General features: G+C 44.6%; 1 long non-coding RNA gene across 2 annotated transcripts; it reads left to right on the top strand.

Moving 5' to 3' along the window:
- On the top strand, nt 1-15,684 carry LOC124293723. 2 transcript variants are annotated; one of them, XR_006903598.1, is made up of 3 exons: nt 1-567; nt 6,524-6,699; nt 15,437-15,684. It is a non-coding gene; the product is annotated as an uncharacterized LOC124293723 (long non-coding RNA). The 2 variants fall into 2 exon arrangements; XR_006903604.1 differs by lacking the exon at nt 1-567 and adding an exon at nt 6,189-6,268.
- Nucleotides 15,685-16,182: the final 498 nt, after the last annotated feature.

The following is a 16,182-nucleotide window of genomic DNA, read 5'->3' as shown; positions in this document are numbered from 1 at the left end:
AAAAACAGCCCTCGGTGCTTATTTTATTGTCCCCCTGCAGGTCCTTACTTTACGAGGACAGCCTCCACCTTCTTGGCAAAAGGATTACTTTCTTTGGACACAAAGTGCCGTTAGCCGGGGCTCTCTGTCCGCGTGCTTCTTCGTCGTCCTCTCTTCCCGAAGCTCTCTCACACACGCATGTTCGTACGGGTATTGCACTCACACCTCTGGGTGCACGAGGCGTCCGCAGTGCTTGGTAGTACAAAACGCGACCACCGGCACTTTTACGATTGCCGTATGCCGTATGGTAGGAAGAAAAAAAAAGAAGAGTTAAGCCGAGGTACGAAACGAGGAGAAAAAACACTGGAAAAAAAGGGTTGAGCCTTTGCCTCCGTTCGTTCATCTCCTCTGGCTGCCCATCGCGTCAGGCAATGAGGTACGACCCGGGATACCGTTACAAGTCGATGGTAGGTAAGATCGGCTCTCCTAAGGACGTCGTCCTCCTGCGGATGCCCATCATTTCTCAGTCAACGCTCGACGCCTCGATTCTCCCAGACTCCGTGACTTCCGATCAGCGAGTGTCTCAAGGTACGATAAATCAGTGATAGATATATTTACTTACTCGAGGAAAATCTTCCGGTAATCGTTACGCGATTCTCGTTCAACGCCCGGGACGTGATTGGTGCAAGTTTTCGGTGTCCTTAACGCGCATAAGTACTTCCTAATCCTTACGATACCGCGGAAAGTTTAAACTTCGGATCGATACGACGCCTACCGGCTGATTAAAAGTCTTAGCTCGACTTAACCGCATCCTATTCGGCATCGGGTTGATTAAATTGGCGACTATTTTCTCCCTTCTTCCTCTACCTACGGTCTGTGTGCTCGTTCGTTTCGAGTGCCAAAAAAAAAAAAAAGTGAGTTCTGTAGTCGAAGACTCAAAAAAACAACGCGGGTAGGTACATCGCGTGATGCGAAACGGAAGAACGTGATCGGTGAAGAAGAAAAAAACCTCGTTGGAAGCGGATCAAAATGAAAAAAAAAAAAAATCTAAACGATCATACTAACCTTAAGATCGCTCAACTTCGGTGTCTTATGAACCCCAAATTCGTGTTAAATCAAGCCTGTGATGCGACGCGTCGTAATTTCGAGTCGAACGCGGGGTTGAAGAAGAGTTTAGCGGAAAATATAGAGGAGTAAAAAATCTTCGGGAAATTTATCCCCTCCCCGCTCGTCGAGGGTTAAATTTACGTAGCATCGAGTGTGGTATACGTGTAATGTTTACAGGTATTAGACATGTACGCGCGTCGTTATAACGACGGTAAACGCGCGGTGATCCGACCCAGTTAAGATTCTGGGGTCCTTTAGCTACGAATGGCGACAATATTGCAAGCAGAAGCTGGTGTTGAAGGGTCCTCGTTATATTTTCATAATTCCCCGATAGAATACAAAGCTTTGTCACCCTCCCCGCGTCCGGCATCGCACCCCAAACGCCATACACCACCCCGATGATGGCGACCATAACCGCGGAAGTACGGAGTCAGATATGCGTACAAGCTACACCCACACCGGGATATTTCTGTGCGGTAGGTAGAGGGCCACGATAACGCCCTTCTCTTCGTCAGTTAGGCGTATACAGGAAAAGTTTTCCCGATCCCCGCGTTAAATCCCGCGCGTATATGCAAACACGAGTATCGGTGTCTACGCGGTTGGAAAAAAAATGTCCCGGCAGGTCGACTAAAATTTTTGGATAGACTCAACCACTTTTCAACGTATTACTAATTGTAAGTGACAAAAAAAACAAAGTACAGAGTACGAATTAAACGTTAATATGACAATTTAAATGTTAAAATTACAATAATTTGTGCGAGATTTACTAAGAGAAATGTAAAAAATCACTTAATCATGAAGTAGATCTGCTGGAACATTGTGTTTAGTTAAATTTTGATTAATTTTTCTAACGATGTAATATACTTGGGGTACGTTTGCCACGCCCTCGTATTTGTCCGCTTTCTCGAAAATGGAACTGAAAGTAAAGAAAGAACCTGACAAGCCGAACAGTCGGGTGTACGAATCTGGTGACTAAGGTAAGTGTACCAATTATTGACCATTTTTTGTTGCATCCGTTTGCTCGGTACTTCTAAAATTTCTAAAAAATACATTTGTTTCGCCTAACTCTCGAGCAATTGGTCTCAGTCGTTCAGAAGTCCACAGTTTGAAAAGTAAAGGGGTCAATAATTGGGTCTGAGCGTATGGTCAATAACCGGTAGAGTTGCCTTATTCGAAACGTGACCAGCGCGACACGAATCTAGACTAAATATATGGGCCAAGGTCTTGGAAAGCAACTGTAACAACAATTCGTCCAATTTCCAACGCGAAGTATAATTAACCTTGCATTTAGGCGGCGACTCGGCACTCCGCGGTTATACACGCGGGGGTGGCTTCAATAACGCGAATCCCATGACGACTGTATTTCAGGGGTTACACGCAAATTAGGGGTATATATACCACTTTGGAGAAACGGGCTGAGCTCGCAGTTTGTACAAAGTGTGCCTACCCCCAGCGGCGGAACTTCGGCTGGTTCACCATTTCGTTCGCGTCGGGTCGGGTTGGATTCGCAGGTTTTGCTGTCAAAGCGTCCGTGGATGTGAAGCGTACATCGCACGCATACGCGTGACTCCGCACATAAACTTCGCCGCATCGAGTGTCCCACGCGCGTGTCAAATCCGTGTCAGAAATTTGTAGTTGAGTAAAAGCTCGCCAAGGTATACATGTATAGCGATCTTAACGAAACTTCAACTTTCCCATCACTATCCACACGTCTCAGAGGAACGTTGAACGAGCCCTCTTAACTCACCAACTTACCCTCTTAGGCTATATTACGTCCCATTTCACCGCAGTAGGAAATTCCTCCGAGGACATTCTCACTTCCTGATTAAACGCGCGTTATACGATACACCTTTGGACGGTGTCAAAAAATAATTTCGTTGCAGCGTCACTCGATAAACGAGCTTCGTTCATTTCTCCGGTACCGTACAAGAGAATGAAAAAAAAACAGTCAACAACGATTTTATTTTCGATGAAAGAAGAAAGAAACAAACTCGAAGGGTTCAAAGAGTAAGGGTGGTTAATGGTCGCTCGGGTTTTTTTCTTTCTTTTTAATTCATACGTGTGTGAATGCAAATGTAGGTGAAGAGAGAGGTGTGGGCGGCAGGTTTCGAGGGCAGGTCACGGGGGATCGTTGGTTGAGGGTATATACGCGGTAGTATAGCAGGGTGGTAATATCTTCATTTGCATTGATGGGGTTCTTCGCCGATTTCCCGCGAACCAGGCTCGCCGAAGGAGCGAAGCACCCGCTCGATCCTGCCCCCGGGCAACTCCCAGGGTAGATAGAGGAGAAGGTCGGGGTGGTGGTGGTGGTGGTGGTGAGACTGGCAAAACGGGTAAAACGGGCTAAGCGAGCTGGGATCGTGACGCGTCGTATACGTATAAGGTACCGTGCACATCGTGCCAAGTCATACGAACCAAAGACGCGCGCGAAAAATCCGGATTTTAATTCCGCCTCGTGCAAGGCGAGTCCCGATTCGATAAAACTTTCGCCTCGTTTATTCCTCTGGTATTTAAATAATCGACAGCGCCGAAGAAGGATTAATTTCATCGTTTGCATGCCGGTGTGCGAAACAAAGCTGATCAATCAGGCAAATGGTGACAAATAATCGAGCGAGTTAACGAACGAATGAAAATAACATCGAGAAACAAAAACGGCTAACGAATATATTTAACGAATATTTGACTTGGCGATAAAAATTCCATCGACGACGGTGATGCGAGTGCTCTTTAAAGGCGATGCGGATAATCTCGTCCGCCTTGAGACTCGTGCGATTTTCGGACCCGGACCTTTTTTTTAATACCCGCGGTGTGAACGCGGCTTAAAAATCCCGGGGGAAGAGGGCGCGGGCTTCTCGACCGTCGAAGGGCGGCACCTTGTTCAAACCTTATAGGTCTATCCTACGGGGTCTATACTTACTCCACCTCCGCCTCGGCATCCCGTGTCGTGTAATGCGTAGCCGGAGCTAGACCCGGTAGGTATACCTAGACCGAGGGACCCGTCCCATCTCGTTCCATCCCATCCTCAACCATTCCCAGCCCATCCTCCGACTCGCTCGCTCGCCCGCCATGGTTATTACAAGCCATACCGTAAAAAGGGGTAAGCCTAAAATTAGTTGGAAACTTATATCAGCCGGCTAGCTAACGCGAGCGGCTCGGGTCGCCTTTTCCCCGCAAGTTTTAGGACCGACTCGCATCCAAAACTCTCGCGAATTAAAAGCTTTCCTCTCTCCTCAATTGCGGCAACCCTCTTGATCACAAGGACGAAGGATATAGGACCTAACTTGCTGCCCACGGCTGATCTCCTCGACTTTCCTTAGCCGCGTTTGCCGTACGTGTAATATTAACTCCGGATCATCTGCGGTTTCGCTAATTTCAACTTAATTTTAGAGTTTTTTTTTTTTTTCTCGTCTTTTTTGTCTCCTTCGCGCTTGCGTCAAGTAGCGTTCAAGTACCTACAGCTATGCGTGAATTGCACTTCTTTTATGTCGACAGGAACCGTACGCATATTTATTTTTTTTCCTTGTTATAATACGACGGATGCGAACGAGTTTTACAAATTGTATGTTTAAAATAAAAATTTTCATTTCCCGCCGCTTCGCTCTATGGTTGGAGAGTTGGCTAGTAAAAGCTGCGTATATAACGTTATACACACGTATAACTTACCTAAGAACAATAGCGGAAACAACGCGATGAAAAGCCTCCCCTTTAATGCTATTTTCTCTTTCCTCCATTACCTTATACTACACTGCGAAAGGGTCGACTCCTTGAATATACAATTCTCATACTTTTTTACGTATAGACATGAAATGAAATGCGTAGGGTGTAAGGTACGAGAGGCATAAACGTGTACCAAACCACCTGAGCGCGACGAATGTATCCATAGAGGTGAAGGTGCGATTGAGAAAGGTTTAGAATTCGGGTAACACACGCGCGCAGATTTCATCCGAAATCCGTTCGACCCCATTGTCGAATTTTCCACTCACCCTGAGACAGCCGCGTAAGTAATATAATGCGTAAAATACGAGAAAATTAAAATTCCGAAGCATTACACGGCATATCTATGTAGATATATAATATCCGAGTGTTTCTCTGTTCGTAACCTAAAATGGAAAAAAGGGGCGGGGGGGGGGGGGGGGGCAAGAATCCCGTCGCGACGTAAAATGGAACAAGCGTCATATTTGTTTGATTGGCAGCAATTCGTCGGACGAATTGATCCCTCGAGAAGCGTATAGGAAAAATGAATCGTCCGGACGTTTTAGAAGATGAAGTGCACCTCTTTGCGATATGTCTCATCCACTCGAGACTGAGACTCGATGAAAAAGACACGCGCCCGGCAAAGGGACACTCGTATAATACCTTCTGCATTGCGGATAATAACCAACCAATTGGGAATCGTGCAGTGACTCGTCAAACGGAGAGTAAAGTAAGTGATTCCGGTCCCTTGAAGGTAGATAAAAGAAGTTTCGTCCAAGCTTCGGAATCGCTGGCTTTCCGAAAACCAAACCGCACCCAGAAAAAAAGAAAACAAAAAACAACGTAACGAAAGAGAAGAAAAGAATCACGGAGAGAAATGACTAAATTCCATAAATAGTTCAACATATTTTGCGTTATACAAACTCGAATTCGCTGATCAAGACAAAATCGAAGAGAGCGTGATAATTGACAGTTTGAAATTCCTGGTCAACGGTGAAGATAAGTTGAAGACAAAGCTGAGCGTCGGATAAGATTGTTTGAAAAAGGGTCTCAGATCGATATGTGCAGGTTCCACGGAAGTCGAAAATTCTTTTCGAATATTCTTCGTCGGTCTCATTACCAGGAAAAAAACCCTTCGGGATAAACGAATTCCAAAGAAGACGCCGACGCTTTGGGGTGTGGAGTGTGCGTATCAGCAGCGGCACGTCACAAAAAAAGAAAAGAACGATATGAAAAGAAGTAGAAAACGTCGCGGGCCGTGATGAGAAAAGGAGAAACTTGAAACTCGAAAGTGGAAACTGGAAACTGGAAACTGGAAACGGGGGCGGAGTGGCTATCGATCGGATTCTGCGCCCGCGCGTTTCGCGTTTATCCTTGTGCCGGAGCTCCGACCGACGGACATCATGGCGTCGGCAAGCGTAAACGACGCGAGCGTCGGGACGCCCAGCCGTCGGATCGGAGCGCAAAATTCGCAGTGAAAACTTTCGTGGTGAGGCAAAATTTAAGTTAATGCACGAAATTTTTTTCCCGGTACCCGTGAGAGGAGAGTCTAAATTTTTAACGAATAGCTAGGCCCTAGAAAATTAACGAATTTTTCAACGAATTCTTGATGCAAACCAGCTGTCGTGCGATTTTTATACGGCCGGTATTGTGCGAAAATAAAGAGAATGTTTCTATCCTCTGATTTCTCTACAAATAAGCTGGCTTTCAATATTACAGGTATCGCTTCGTTTTTACGTTCCAGATATAAATCCTCCGTGGATGAAAACGCGAAAGTTTCTGATTCGATGGATCGGGAAAGAGGAAAAGTTTTTTTTGCCAAATGGCCGGGAACTGCGATGACAAAAGTTGACTACACATCAAGCCTAGCCGTTCCTGCAGCGTATCTCAATTGGATTGGATCAAGTCGCTGTTTCAACGGTAAAATAACGATGCAAATCGATAGATTTTCATTAACTTCGTAACAAGCTACAGGATTTTATCTCCAGTTATTGAAAGACCAGAACCCTCCGAGAATTTTTTCCTCATAAAAATTATACCGGCGTAGAAATTTTATTTCTTACCCTCGGGGGCGCGCGAATGGGTTGAAATTATTCAAACTGCCGAGTCAGGGAAATAGGTGAGAATTAAACGTTGATGAGAATCAGCTAACTAAAAGGGGTGCAGGCGTAGCCGAGGACAGCACAGCTAGGTTATAGACCGACGCAAGGAGCTGCCACGGCTCGCAATACCATCGAGGAAAGGAACATAAACAGCCGACCCAAGATGCTCGAGGCTAGTTAGGAAAGGAAAAATACTGCTGCTCCGAATATCTCGAATTCCGCGATGTTTGACTCGGTGCCAAGATTGAACCCTTAAAACCATCCCTTGGCGAAAGCGCGGTACGATACAAAATATAGCTGGTGAAAAAACCGTGGCACCCTTTACGTCGCAATCTCCATTCAGGCTCAAATAAAGAGTCCTTGAGCTCTGTCTCTCTCTCTCTCTCTCTCTCTTTCTCTTCCTCCGTAATAAGTAAGACAAAAAGTTAATTGGTCGGGAAAAATACTTTTTAAATGCTGATTAGCCCCGGGAAATAATTGGGTCCCGGTTAGTCGGCGCCACCGGCTTTATAAGGGGAACGGAAGGATACGATCCGCACGTTTATGTATGTATATATATATATATATATATATATTTATATATTTATATAGGGCAGGAAATAGGCGCGCATATTCACCCCGCGAAATCGCGAAAGCCACTTCGGCTTCCGCGTTTACACACGGACATTACTCCGCTCGCGGAGAGATGGCGGGAGACTTTTTCCGAGATTAAATTTGTCGGGAAGGAGGGACGGAAACACCGCGTCACGCGTCGCGAAGGACGAAGGATGCAGGATACGGTGTACCGCGGAACTTTATGAAGTTTCATCCTTTGTACGGTTGTTTTTCCTCCACCCTGAGACAGGTATACCAGATACCTCGAGTTCTTTCCGCCCCTCCTCTTCTTCTTCTCTCTCTCCGCGGTTATTTTATTATTATACGACGGTTTCTATTAGAGGCCAACGATCCACAAAATTGCAGCATATCTTCATCCGAGGCTCGCGTCGTGCCCCGGGTATCAAACTCCAAATCCTCCTCTTCCCATACGGGAGAGAATCCTGACCACCGGCCTAAACGCGCCACCCTCCTGTTCTCCAATTTCTCCCGAGTCGGGTTTTCCTTCCTTTTAGGGATTTCCTCGCTTCCTTTATCCTTTTCTTTTTTATTTTCCCCGATGCGCGTGCCACTCCCCCCCCCCGTGAAAAGTGTATTAAATTGACCCCGAGGCACGTGACCTTGCTGAAGATTCTAGCCTCACAAGACAACGTATCCCAGCGCGCGTTGTATTCGGTGTTTTTTTTTTTTTTTTTTTTTTTATATATCATAATACCGCCTTCACTTCTTCTTCCATTACCTTCGTATATTTCCGCAATTTTTCCCTCTCTCAAAATATCCTCCTAGGCAGAAATTCAGGCACGTGTTCTCCGGCGAGGTGAATTCCTATAAATCGTTCAAAACCCACCCACCGCGTCTTGTATCCGGCATTTCATCGAACATTATATTCAGTTGATAATATCGACGACCGCGAGTCTGAGTCGAAGACGCCGAGTCCTCGTGACGTATGTATATCCGGTATAAAAAGCAATTCGTATTCCAACGACAATCCGTAAAGCTTTCGGTTGTAAATAATAGATAAATACCGTATATCATCGATACGATTGTACATTTTCAAATTTATTATAAACTGTCTTTGACACTGCAGAAACCTCGCGCACCTGCGGTATACAAACATCATGTAAGACTTTCGAATGCAACAATAGACATACGTATACATATTCATATCACCACGCTGATAGATTATCTCAAGAAGAAATTGACAATAGAAAAGTCGCTTGGCAACCCTTTTTTCCGTCATCCCCCTATCGAGGATGGATAAACCATTCATTGTCTTGCAAAGAAAGAAACCGCATCCACAAATATTAACAAGTATATTATATTATACCTAGACGACGGAAGTATTTTCTTTTTCCTCTCTCTCTCTTTCTCTCTCTCTCTGTCTCGTTTCACTTCCTGCTGTTCTATTCTCTGAACGATCGTTTGTAATCTCGAATTTATCCCGCATTTGCATCAGGCAAATAACCAACAAGTAGACGCGTCACTCGTACTGCATCGGTAGTATTTCACCATAAAATATGGAGAGATTATAACAAGAGTTAATATACGAGTATGGCGTATCGGTTTAAGCCTGATCATCCATGCCGCGTGAGAAACCTAGACTGACGTAGGAATTTACCGTGCGAGTAAAATTGATTAGAGAAAATCGTGCGGCATTAGAAAAACAGTTGCGTCATCTAGCTATGATGCCTTGCAATCGAGGGAAAGATGCTTCGTTCGCTACATCAGCGTAAAAGTTCCAAACGTTATCAGAACATCTAAATATTCTAAACGAAGAAATAGAAGAAAAGAAATTCGGAATTCCCGTTTAGACAAAAGGCACGGGTTATAAAGGAGTTCGTAGAACTCTAAAACTTTTCCCATATCCATTTGAAACTTTGTCTAATGTCGGCGAAGATCGTCCTCGTCGTCGCAGATGCAACATTTCTGTAGGCGACAGCTGAATTCCGAAAGCACATCGTCAGCTCTGAAAACTGGTATATTTACCGATGCCGCAAAACTGCAACTCCGCCACCATTTTTATCGCAAAAATTTTACTCCCAGGTTAAAACGATCGTTATCCTTATACGAAAGCTCGGTTGAACGGATCCTCTGCGAGAATAATCGCGTCAACGTTTCCGTTTCTCTTTCTCGGTACGAAACTTCGAAAGACAATAAAATACGCAAAAGGGACATGCGGTTAAGAAAAAAAAAAAAAAAAAAAATGAACTTAAAAAATGGCATTACGTACGAGGTGGACAGTGCAAAAATGCGTGCAGGCGCTATTGAGCAAAGCTTATAAGGATCAGGGAGTACATGTATAGTATAATGTATGCAAAATGTCATCCCATCAACTTTTTTGCGATTGGTGCAGAGAGGAGGGCCGAGGATGGAGGAAGAGGTGGAGGACGGGGGACCGGCGTAAATATATTTGTTTACGATTTTGAGTGGGCTCGAAGCGAAAAGAGCGACGCGGCATCCTCGTCTTTTTTTTTTTCTTCTTCCTCTCTCGCGCAGGATTTCAGGCTAATTAAGAACTCCGTTCCGAGTGGCGTTCGGTTATGGATGCAAGCTTCAAACTCAACCGCCGCGCTTCGATACGCGCAGTTGGTGCATTTGCTGCACGTCAAATTCTGTCGGTGCAATCTCGACATTCTCAGTATTTACGTTATTATTATACGCACGGATGTTGGACACGTCGTACATGCGAAATAATTTTTATTTTATTTTTTTTCACAGTCTCCTCTCCGCATCATCCGCGCATATTACAAACCGTATTATACATGAAGTACTGAAGTAGAAATGTGGAAAAAAGGAACAAAATCATACGTATAAAATAATAATTTGGAAACTTTGTACGAGAGAGAATGGTTTTAACGGTTAACGCAGGGTTATATACGAGACGTTTCGTACTACGTGTATACACACACATGTGGCAATTTTTGCGGTGATTTTAGTACACGGGGCGATAATTAAGCCTCCTCGTAGCGTAACAAGGTATTCCTGAACAAGTACAAGCGTTGATTACACACGTCGAATAGCGTTGGCACGTAACCAAAACCCGAGCAAACAAGCACCGATGATCGTGCATGTGTGTCATGCGCTATATTATATCCGAGACGAAATCCCGACTATGTATATCCCGGAGGGCGTAGGAGGGAGGAGGATGTGAGGCGAGGACCCCGGGTATACAATATCGGGTGAAATACGTGTTCTCCACCCTGTTGATTGGTGTTTTTCTACATACGACGAGAGCCGTCCGCGTTATTAGCGCGATTTGCGATCGGTACACAGCGAATGGTTGTTTGGGTACGTGATATTTTCCGCCGTCCACACACGTGACACCCGCCCCTCGATACGCACGGTGGATCAGGAATGGGTGAGGAAAATGGGGCATCTCCGCAGACTCTGTCGCGTCCGAATGGCATCTCGAGTCGGGGAAAATGAAGAATATGATCACCGACCCTTGCTCACCCGGGCACCGAGCCAAACGGGTAGGAAGAAAACTGCCGGCGGCGAGATCGGAGATCCTTGTAGGTACAGGCCCGAAGAAAATGTTGTAATTATGATGATAATAATAATAGTAATAGTTACGGTCCAAGGAGTGGACGGATTGAAATAATTTTTTATTTTTTTTTTTTGCTTTTTCTATCACGTTTATTAATTCGTCGTCGATTTTTTATGCGGATGAAAAAGAAGAGAGTTTAAGAAACAAATAAAATAAAAAAAAAAAAAACGAAAAACCCGAACCAAGAACTTTTGTGCGGATATTTTGAATGTGATGTAAAAGCGGGTTGCACGATTTATTAGGATTGTAGATAACGCGTGAATCCAGTTTTCCACGCTAGTGACAAATACGGATGGAGAACGAAGAAAGAAGGATAATGAAAAAAAAAGACGTCAAAGAAAAGAACAACGCGACTGCAAAAATTGATTGTAGGCGTAAAAGTAGGAGGGATAGATACACGTTTGTGCGGGAACAACCACCTCTCCCTCCTACTCTTCATCCCTTCATCTGGAAGGGGGTAGGGGGAAGAGGTGTAGAGAAACTGTTTGAAATAGGTACGGCTTTCAAACGGCATACGAAGCTACTCGACCGACTCGCCCCTCGCCGTTCTAAAATTCAATTTTCCGAAAGAGTTTCGTCGCTCTCTGGAGGCGATATATCTACAAGGGTAAGCGAGGAACGAGAAATGAGAGGGAAAAACTCCTTAAGTGAGTGGCGGGTATGCCGGCGGCATACGTAAACACCCGTAGGGGGGAGGGAGGGGGAGGGAGAAAGATTATGTATTCGCAAGTGGATCGGGTTTATCGCGAAAGGGTAACGCGAATCGACGGAGCTTAAACTAAAATATATACAATTACAAATTGACCGCATGCGGCGCCTTACGCAAGACGTAATTACGCGGGTAATTAATTGGACAATTAATACGAGTTGTTGGGTACAAAACAAATTTCCCTGCGGCCACGATATCCGGTAAATTTTTTTTTACTACCGACACTCTTTGATACCCGAAGGTTTTAACCCAGTTGTCCAATTAGTCCATGGCTTCTTCTTACACCTGCTTTCACGTACGTAACATACGTGTGTATAATTAACGTGGATATAAATCTTGAACTTTTGAATTCTCCGTTGCATCCACGAACGTTTCTGTTCACCGTGGGACGATTTTTGTTCACCCCCAAACCCGATAGCTCCGGACAGTATATACCTACTGCACGCAACAAGAAAAAGTGAGAGAGAGAGGGAGAGAGAGAGAGAGAGAGGGAGAGAGAGAGAGAGAGAGGGAGAGAGAGAGAGAGAGAGAGAGAGAAAATTTATTTGACTCTGGAGCGATGCTCTCTAAGGGCCACAGGCAAATTACAGAGCATACATGTATATCATAAAATAAAATCATATAAATGTAAAGTATAAATATAAAAATAGAAATAAAAATACAAAAATATAAAATCTTAGTATAAAATGTATCCGTAAGTAAGAGAGACAGAGAGAGAGAGAGAGAGAGAGAGAGAGAGAGAGAGAGAGAGAGAGATAGATAGAGATAGAGACAGAATAGAAAAAATGGTCGGGTTATATACCTAGCACCCACACGCACGAATTTTTTTTTCCTCCATCTTCGTTGCCTTGTTCTTGTTGCCCTTTTCTTTTTTTTTTGCTTCGCTTGTCGCAAAACCCGTTTTTCGATTTCACGACAATAGCCGAGAGTCGTAGGGAGAGAGAGAAAAAAAAGGGGGTAAAAGCGGAATATCCGGTGCGAGGTCCAACCGACCGAGAAGAAGGCACGCAGTTTTTTATCCCCTTTCTTTGCTCACTTCACTTCTTCTCGATCCGCGCGCCTCCTTTGCATCGATATACCGCGTTTCAAACCCGTCGATATCGTTCCACGTATAACATGTACGTACCTGCAGTATATCGGCGCACCAAGACACACCCGGAAGAAAATGGACCCGATTGGATGACCCAAGGGAACGAGGGAGAGGGAGATAAATAGGTTCACCGGAAGACTAGGGGACCAAACGGGGGTTGGGGGGTTAAATGGAAAGTTTACTCAATCTCCGGTCCGGCCGCCTGCACGCCCGTCGCGTTTCGGCCGCTGCCGCGCTGGTTTGGGGTAGTCCGGAAAAAGTTGAGGCTGTTTTTTTCCTCCCCCTCCCCGAACGGCCGTATAAATAGAAGGGGTGAAAGGGTGAGGTGGGAGGCGGGCGGAGAGAGAGAGTTTGTTGTTACCGCTGATGGAGCCGATCGCTGGACCCGCTGAGGCCGCGGGCATTACCACAGATTGGATTTTTCTTCCCCGTGAAAATAGCAGCTATCTGCCTGCGCCCTGCGCGCCCCAAAAACACCCCCGGGGGCGGGGGTGTGTATCGGTAGGCGAAACCCGATACAGGCCGGTTAACCCACGCGAAATGCGGAGTCGGTCTCATTCGTGATGGACACTTGGCACAGAGAGAGAGAGAGAGAAAGAGAGGAAACGGTGAACCCTCGAGTGGACATTGTTCTCAGGGTTGTTGAAGCCGTACTTAACACGAGATACTTGGGAATCTCAACGGCCTGTTTACCCCCCGCTGATTACGTACACTGGGTAATTTTTTCCAGATTAGGGACCAAGAGCAGGACGGTTTATGTCCATACCTTACACACCCGTGGCACGAACGTATTCGGCACGTGTTGTGCGATCTGCTTCTTCGGCGGATAGTTGCGGAGCTAATTTGCGAGGCTTGATTGAGTCGGAATCTAACGTCGGGAAGAATTTGGGAGAAATGGAGTAAAGAAAGAAAAAAAACATTGGACGACTCGGGCTGGGTTGAAGGTTCTTTTAGAATAATCGGTTGTCGGTAGTCGGAAAACGCTACTTTTGTTGCCGCGTTGTGAATTCTACGAGTGCGGGTGAAGCGTGATTACCGCGGTGAGGAAAAAATATGTCGAGATAAAAAGGGAATTGAAATTGAGAAATTGGCGCGTTGGTTCTAAAATGAGAATACGCGTACTTGCTAGAGGAATGCAAAGAGAATATAAACGCGGGTATTAATTTCGTTTGAGTAAAATTTACGTTAAACAATAAATATCCGTGTCTTATGAACGCTTTCTGCAAAAGCGCGTGGCGAGCTGGTTAAATTAGGAGAAAAGTAGGAGGTAGCGGTAGAAGAAGAAGAAGAAGGAGAAGAAGAAGAAGAAGAAGAAGAAGAAGAAGAAGAAGAAGAAGAAGAAGAAGAAGAAGAAGAAGCAGCAGCAACGACGAGATGTTTAACGTAACAGAAAATCGCCTCGTTTCATTGGTCGTGTCTCGCGGTTTAACTCAAGCGTAAGGAATGCAATATCTTTCCCAGTGACTGGAATTGCAACTGCACTGCAGCAGCAGCAGCAGCGGCAGCAAGGAGTAAGCGCATTTCTTCAAGGCGGTTTGCTAAAATGTATGTAATACCACCGGAGGCGGGGAACGCGTCTTGATCCCACAAAGTAAAGTGTAAGGCTACGGGAGGATGGCAACCGTCTGCGCCGTTTTACGTGCGGCCAGCGTCATATGCGAGTGCAAAACCGCCTCCAGCATCGCTCTTTGTACAAGCGAACTGCATTGCATGTGGGTGCAGGGTGACTTCTTCCAGAAAACAAGAAAAGGAAGAAGAAGAAGAAGACCAAGAAGAAAAAGAAAAAAAGAGAGAGAGAGAGAGAGAGAGAGAGTCGAAAAGCTAGCTCCAGCTTTTGCAATAAAATGAAAGCTTCGACCGTCTCTCTGCGAACTGCTGCACACCGCACAGGATCAGTTCAGACGAAGGCACCGAAAATGCAGAAGACTGTGGGACGGGGAGGAGGAGGAGGAGGAAGAAGAGGAGGAGGAGGGAGGCGCATGCATTTTTCAGGGCAGAGAGACATGTCCGTCTGTGTGTTTTTGTTTGTCTGTGAGGTCCGCGGTTTCACGCGGTATGCAAGGGGATTTATTCATGCCGACGAAATATTTTACGCAAGCCAGTGCGCTTTACGGTGGATTATCGTCATCCCGTTTCTGATCCTGTCGCGACGACATTGTAGTCTGTTCTTTCTTCTCTCTCCTCTCCGCATCAAGATTCAGCTGCTGAGATATAATCTTTGCCAGAATTAAGTACCTACGTATATATATATATAAAGTATAAGGGCCACCGAATTTGAACGGCAATCGCGGCGCGACGTTAACTTTTAGATATTTTAAGCCTCTCGAATATGTTTATCGTTTTGGCGTATTACACAATTTGGCTGTATACTTGATATTATTCTCGCAAAACAACGCTAATTAAGTTATAAGGATTTGATTCGTCCAGTTTGATAATCCTCTGATTCAAACGACGATTTGAGCGTAACTTTTTTCGCATTATAATTGAACCGAAAGATTTCTTTACCGAATCAGAGTTGAATAATTAATCACAAGTTTCTTTGTATATATATAATTAATTGCGTATACGATAATTGCATGGAATTAACAATGAACGAATATTTCCATCTGTTACAGGAGCGATGATAATATCTGCATGTGACGATGAAAAGAAGATTAATGAAACTCTTGCGTCTCAATTATTCTGACACAAACTTGGCAAGATGGTCTACTTGGATTCTTACAGGAATTTCGTTACTCCGTTCAATATATTTTATACTACGACAATCACGTGTAATAACATTTAAGACTCAATATAATTTTTAACTGCAAATAGACAAGTATCGTAAGCAACGTTATTATATGTTCAATTTTATCCAAGTCATAGATCGTGGATCGAAATAATTCTTGTTCGTTACGAAATGGATAAAAAATAAATAAACAACCTAAATTCACAAAACCCTTCGGTATACAGTATTACAAAAATCTATAACATGCGACACACGGTATAAGAACAACTCCGAACAGCAGCAGCTGACGTTCCAACGATCGAATCTATGTAAGTATATGAAAAAACGTGAAGACATTTAGTTGAGAATTATAACCCTTTTAGCGTAAAGTTCATATCACCCACTCGAGATTTTTTGTTCCAAATATAAACGGTCGTTACGTACGTACAGTGGCGTAAGAATATTGTTATTATTATTACTATTATTATTATACATCTGATTGAATAATCTCAAACGTCTCTATAAATCACGACGATACTTTCGTAATTGTAACGGAGCAAATGGTTAGTTTTTTCATTCAATTGAGAGACACGAAAAGCGAGAAGGTACGTATTAAAAGTCGTAATTCATAGCTATACGGGGGGGTGGTGAGGG

This window comes from Neodiprion lecontei, chromosome 1 (assembly GCF_021901455.1).
Source record: "Neodiprion lecontei isolate iyNeoLeco1 chromosome 1, iyNeoLeco1.1, whole genome shotgun sequence".
NCBI classification, from domain to species: Eukaryota; Metazoa; Arthropoda; class Insecta; order Hymenoptera; family Diprionidae; genus Neodiprion; species Neodiprion lecontei.
The sequence above is the reverse complement of the archived record's forward strand: the minus strand, read 5'-3'. Positions and strand labels throughout refer to the sequence as shown.